Genomic DNA, 7500 nt, shown 5'->3' with positions numbered 1-7500 from the left:
ACACACACAGCTCTTGCTCTTACTCTAAGTCTATAACCTAAAATATTACTTATTTTGCTGCAGACACTCTTCTTGAGTGAGATCCTTTGAGACTTACAAAGTCTTGAGTGACTGGAAGGCAAAGGAAGAAAAAGGAATCCCAGCTGTAGATACACCTTAGACAAAGGATTATCAGCCTTTTTCCCCATGAAGAACTGACCCCCCCCCCCATAGATATAGGCCCATCCACCCATACCCCCTGTCCATCTGACACCTAATATGGAGTCGCAATATAGACTGATTCAGTATACTTTGATACTGCAATGGATGCTATAGAACGGCTCAAAATATCTATACCTATATCAATATCTAGATATCAACATCTATATATCTATATCTATACCTAGATCTATATCTACATCTATATCTATATCTATATATCTATATATATATATATATCACATCTACATCTATATCTACATCTATATCTATCTATATATATATATATATATATATATATATATATATATATATATACACCAAAGCTTTCTCCCCTTCATAAGGGGGTAGCCATGGAAAGCGCTTAGAGTGCAGTGACCTTATTTACCAAAAGTATTAAGATCACAAGTAATTTACTGTGATAACTACACCTAAGGGTTGAAACGTAGTTGATTTAACTAACAACAAGTAGCCAACTTCATCATCTAGTTACCCCCTGGGGGAGCACCGTGGGGGCGGTCTGGAACCCCAGGGGGAAGAGCCCTTTGGGTTAGTTAACCTCCGTCGAATCCTCGAACTCGGTTAATCACCCACGAGTTAACTAAGAAAGGACTTCGAAGACGAATTGTTGGTAACCGCGTTCTCTAAGCGTTTGGAGAACCTTTGGGTTCTAGGACAGAAGCGCTGGCGAAAGCGACTCCACAAGAACCTCCCCTGACGTCACTGCGCCCACCAATCCTGTGATGGTTCGGTAGCTGAATAAAAATCGCCAGGCGTTAACCAGAATAAAATGCATAAAGTGTGCCGCCGAAACCCCCCAAGGGCAACCGGCGACGATCCCGAAAGTGAGGAGCTTACTACGCCAGGAGGCGCTGAGTAGCTGCGGCCGGAGCCGTCACCTTTGCCCTAGGTGCTATATGCGCTTTAGGGACTGTAGGGAAGGGACAGGTAACAAGCAGTCATTTGCTGGGAATCGGGGAGGAGTGCGGGATTCGAACCCACAAGTAAGTGAATGCGAGACCAGCACGCTTCCGACGACGCCACCAGAATAGAATATGTAAAGGTCGCCACCGTAATCAAGGGAGGTCGCCCTCAAGCTGCCAGGGACACTGTGATCTTGAATCACTCTAATGTACAAGGCCAAATTGCGTTTCAGGCTTCAATATACACTGAACATGAAACAAACCTGAAACGCCAAACGCGTTCACAAACGAAGCGGGAGGAGGAGGAGGAGGAGGAGGAGGAGAGCGAGAGGCCACAGGGAGGAGGAGGAGAGGGCGAACTAATATCCACGTTAAGTTGTACAGCGTCGTGTTTACTTAGGATGTAATCAGCAGGACTTCCCGCGCAGCCAAACGCGGCCCTGTACCGACGACGACGACGACGCGGTCGCCACTTAGAACGAGAAATCCGCGGAAGATGAAAAACCGCGGGAAATGAGTTCGCGGATGCCGCGATTGGTGGTGTGATGAGGAGCTGTGATTGGGGGTCGTTGGTTTGTGTAATGAGGTCGAGGATGTTGAGGTGAAATGCTGTGATATCATGTGTTGTTTTGGGAGAATAAAAAATATATATATATATATATGTATCCCAGCGTGATAAGCGCTGTATGGACACGCTATGCGAGTGGGCGAAATGTGTTGATTAATTCCTACCCGTTTACCAAGCGGTTCCCATGGTAACCAGGATGATACCATAACGACAGCCCCAATAATAAAAAAAAATCCTGCCGACCTGCACGGAAGAGATTAATCAATATAGAACAAAACCCCCATCAAACAAAGTTAATCTAAACCCTTCTGCTACCAAAAGGTTTACCATAAATTAGATAGTCAGTCGCCGACAGCCATAATGAATAAGAAATTGGCCTTAGGCAGAGGAGAGCGTAATGAGTGTCTGACTAGAAAGAAATGGTCCACTATTTCTCCACAACAAACTAGATTTCTTGCTCTGTTTGGGGTCAGGCCCAATCTATAAACTAGCTAAGCAACTGCTAGGGATCCTGGGACCCCAAAGTAAATATAAGAAAAGAAAATATGTGGTTGCCATCTTCCATGTATTTATTTTTTTCTTTCTTTCGTTTTGTGTGTTAAGATTACGGACATCCACATCTGACACGTGATATATCGGAAATATATGAATATGTGTTCGAATCTATATATATATTCTTGTTGGGCACTCAATATATTTCTAAATACAGAAGTTTTCCTGTCTTTACATTGTAAACAAGCCTACATAAACACACCAACAGTTTTTTATCAATATCCGTCCCATTCCTCTACATCTCTCATTTTCTCTCTCTCTCTCTCTCTCTCTCTCTCTCTCTCTCTCTCTCTCACACACACACACACACACACACACACACACACACACACACACACACACACACACACACACACACACACACACACACACACACACTTGAAAAATAACAACTTTCCCCACAGAGTGGTGGATGTACAGTATGGAACTTATTAGACGAAACAAGAGTGTGTTCAAAAACAATACAAGAATTTAAGAGCAAACTAGATATGGAGAGATACAATGACGGGACAGTACGAGCATAGTCCCCTTCCCGTAAGATACAAGTAGGTGAATACACACACACACACACACACACACACACACACACACACACACACACACACACACACACAAGCACGCACACACACACACAAACAAGCACGCACACACACACACACACACACACACACACACACACACACACACACACACAAGCACGCACACACACACACACACAAGCACGCACACAAGCACACACACACACACACACACACACACACACACACACACACACACACACACACACACACACACACACACACACACACACACACACACACACACACACACAAGCACAGCCACCGCCGACGGGATATCGTAGAGTACCAAAAGCAAACACAAGAAGGAAACTCGTTTCAGAGCGAAAACTTCGACAGAAGAATAAGTTCTTAGACGACTACAAGTTTTGCGGATTCCTGGTGAAGGGGAAGGAACAGACGCGGAGAGAGAGAGAAGGAGGCAGAGAGAGAGAGAGAGAGAGAGAGAGAGAGAGAGAGAGAGAATCAACCCATCTTTGCCGCACAGAAGATTTGGTTGACAGCTCATCTTGACCCGTGTTAAACCAGATGGTCCTTTCCCTTTCATTCTGCCTGCCGCCAGGCGATTTTATTCATATTCACGGGCCCTCTCCTCCTCCTCCTCCTCCTCCTCCTCAAGTGCAAAAGGGATGAGAATAAGAGGAGGGATTCTGTAATGCCTGTCATTTATTTTATATTATTTGTTTATTTGTTTGTTTGTTATTATTTGCTTGATTTTCGTATGTTATTAGTTATCTGTCAACTTATAATTGTCTATTAATTATTAACCTATTTGTTTATTATTCAACTCTACTTATGTATATATTTATTTTATTTATTATTATTTATATTATTATAATTTTATTTATTTTTGTTATTTATTTATCATTATTATATTTTTTTCCACATCCGACCTAGTTACGGACCAAAAGGTCTCCTGTCGGCCTTCATAATCCTTTGTAGGGCAGATACATACGATGGTGCAGGCCATGGCGTGAACTAATGTATTGCGTTTTCTGTTTCTATGTGGACGCGAGGCTCATGTACAATCGGCCACAATTAAAAAGTAAACTTCGTAAAATAGAGATGCAGGTGTCGAGAATGATGACAAGAGGTCACCAGACGCGACCGAATCGGAAATGAGGTCATTAAAGAGGACCTCGGGGTAGAAAGTGGACAACCACGATCGTTTGGACACGTCCGGAGGATGGACGAAGAGAAGTAGTCTTAATGGAAGTTTGAAGAAAGAGGTAAAGGAGGAGTGGCCAGGGGAGTATTTCGTTGACGAAGAACCAGCGCTTCTGTCCTTCGGGTCAGTATCACTCGTGCCGAAGGGTTTGGTCAAGGACAGTTGAGAGGAAAGATAATGAAAGCAATTTACTTATTCTATTTATTTATTTATTTATTTTTATTTTTATTTATTTGTTATTATTATTATCATTATCATTATTTTATTATTATTATTATTATTATCATTATTATTACTATTATTATTATTATCATTATTATTACTATTATCATTATTATCATCATTATTACTAATTATTATTATTATTATTATTATTATTATTATTATTATTATTGTTATCATCATTATTTTATCTATTTACTTATTTATTTATTATTATTATTATTATTATTATTATTATTATTATTATTATTATTTTTTTTTTTTATTTTTTTTTTTTTTTTAGGGCAGAAAGAGGTAGTCTGAATAACCTGGTGCATTCACGTTAGACTGCATATTAGGAGACCTAATGGGGCTATTCAAAGTCCGAAATACAACAATTTTTACATCATACATTTGGACTACAAGCCTACAAGTCCCCTTGGCGTGTTGGATGCACACTCCTCCAACGCTATCGATCCTCGTCACTCAGGATTACATCAGTTTATACTTAGCAAAGCACTTGGTCACGTGACGCTTGGGTAGTGAGGGCTCTTTGGACACTGGAATGCCCTGTTTGGAGGTGAAAAGACAGTCATGGGTCTCGTAAGCCAAATAAGATGAAGAATACAAGAATACATGGAAGGAATACAGTAGAATACAAAATGCAAGAAAACACTGGAGGACGACAGGTTTCGGGAAGGCAGATATCAGTTAAGAGGATATGGGAGACAAGACAAGACAAGAGAAGACAAGACAAGCGAGAGTTTGTGAGGAAGAGGAAGAGGAAGAGGAAGATCACAGGCATACCTGTCGTTAGTAATACACGTCATGATACCAGAAAGGCGCCAACCCTCACCCTCCCCTCCTCCTCCTCCCTCTCCCTCCTCACCTCACCCCCTCTCCTCCCCCTTCTACCTCCCCTTCCTTCCCCTCTCCCTCCCCCTCTACCTCCCCTTCCTTATCCTCTCCCTCCTCACCTCCTCACCTCCTCAACCCCTCTCCTTCCACTTCTACCTCCCTTTCCTCCCCTCTCCCTCCCCCTCTACCTCCCCTTCCTTACCCTCTCCCTCCTCACCTCCTCAACCCCTCACCCCCTCTCCTTCCACTTCTACCTCCCTTTCCTCCCCTCTCCCTCCTCCCTCCTCCCTCTCCCTCCTCCCCTCTCCCTTTTCCCCTCTCCCTCCTCCCTCCTCCCTCCTCACCCCCTCTCATTCACCTTATACCTCCCTTTCTTCCCCTCTTCCTCCCTCCTCCCTCCTCCCCTCTCCCTTCCCCCTGACCCTCACCCCCTCACCCACATCTCCTCTCCCTCTACCTTCCCTTCCTTCCCCTCTTCCTCCTCCTCCTCCCCCTCCCCCTCCCTCCCCCTACCTCCCCCTCCTCCTCCCTCTCCCTCCTCCTCCCCCTCCCTCCTCCTTCCTCTCCCTCCTCCTTCCTCCCCTTTCCCTTTCTCCTCTCTCTCCTCCTCCCTCTCACTCCTCCTCCTCCTCTCCTTCCCTTCCTTCCCCTCTCCCTCCCCTTCTCCCCTCTCCCTCCCCTCCTCCCCCTCCCTCCTCCTCCCCCTGTCCCTCCTGCCCTCCCCTCCCTCCTCCCCTCTCCCTCCCCTCCTCCCCCTCCCCTCCTCCCCTCCCCTCCTCCCTCCTCCTCCCCCTGTCCCTCCTGTCCTCCCCCTCCCTCCTCCCCTCTCCCTTCCCCCTCTCCCTCCCACTCGGTACAATCATACCATAGAGTAGTAATGAAAGCTAAAAGTCCCTATTCAAAATAACAGTGTGTCATATGACACAGCTATAATAACTCTTTACCCAGTTTCAGTTGTGTCGTATGGTAGCAATAACACATACGACACGCTATGACAGATTCTGTTGTGTCATATGACACTACTATACCATCAGGCACCTCTTCGCCCAGTTAGAACCCTCTGTGTCACATGACACGCCTACACCCCCAGGCCAGCCTACCTCCCACCCTATTCCACCGTGTCACATGATACAACACCTCTGTGTCATGTCTGACACTAGAAAGGGCAAATCCCTGTGTCATCTAATCGCAAGAGTAATTGTATTATAGAAGCCTCGTGTAGCAAGTTATTGTATAAATATTGTATAATTACGTCGGAGTCAAAGAATAGGTATTCATGTATGTATTATGTAAACACTGTTATTCAATTCATTTGTATAGAGAATAGCAAAATAACGTGTATGCTCCTCCTCCTCTCCCCCTTTCCCCCCTCTCTTCCTCTCCCCCCTTCTCCCCCACCCCCCACCCACTCCCTCCCACCCGCTGTGGTTGACAGGGGCGTGCGTTTTGATGGGAAAGCAGATAGTCTGTTATTTCTTCCTGTAGTTTTGTTGTTATTAACTGATTTTGTTTGCTTGCTTGTTTGTCTTCATCGCTGATGTTTGGTTGTTATTTGTTGTTATTTGGTGGTGTTGTTTCACTTGTTGTTGTTGATGTTGTTATCATTATTGAATGCAATTTTGTTCACATCGCTTTTATTGCTATCATCCTCGTTGTTGTTGTTGCTGTTGCTGTTGTTGTTGTTGTTGTTGGTACTGAACGTAACGTTGTTTATAATGTTCTTATTGCTATCATCCTCGTTGTTGTCATTGTTGTTGTTGTTATTGTTATTGAATTCAATGTTGCTCATAGTTTTCTTATTGCTATCATCCTCGTTGTTGTTGTTGTTGTTGTTGTTGTTGTTGGTACGTAACGTTGTTCATAATGTTCTTATTGCTATCATCCTCGTTGTTGTCATTGTTGTTGTTGTTATTGTTATTGAATTCAATGTTGCTCATAGTTTTCTTATTGCTATCATCCTCGTTGTTGTTATTGTTGTTGTTGTTGTTGTTGTTGTTGGTACTAAACGTAACGTTGTTCATAATGTTCTTATTGCTATCATCCTCGTTGTTGTCATTTTTTGTTGTTATTGTTATTGAATTCAATGTTGCTCATAGTTTTCTTATTGCTATCATCCTCGTTGTTGTCATTGTTGTTATTGTTGTTATTGTTATTGAATTCAATGTTGCTCATAGTTTTCTTATTGCTATCATCCTCGTTGTTGTTGTTGTTGTTGTTGTTGTTGTTGTTGTTGTTGTTACTGAACGTAATTTTGCCCCGCCCACCTCGACCCCCACTTTAGCCATTTCATTCTGTTCAGCGGCAGACGATTCTACTGGCCCAGGAAGATCCTCGGAAGGCCTTAAGGGGATCAGATCCTCTCTAACGAGGGTAGCCCCCTCTTAAAGGAGACCGGACTCTTCTAAGAGGAATCCAACCCCATTAAGAGGAATCAGAACCCATTGAAAGGAATCC

Source organism: Oratosquilla oratoria, chromosome 15 (genome assembly GCF_046742065.1).
Source record: "Oratosquilla oratoria isolate Oo_2021 chromosome 15, ASM4674206v1, whole genome shotgun sequence".
Taxonomy (NCBI): Eukaryota; Metazoa; Arthropoda; class Malacostraca; order Stomatopoda; family Squillidae; genus Oratosquilla; species Oratosquilla oratoria.
Note: the sequence above shows the minus strand (reverse complement) of the source record.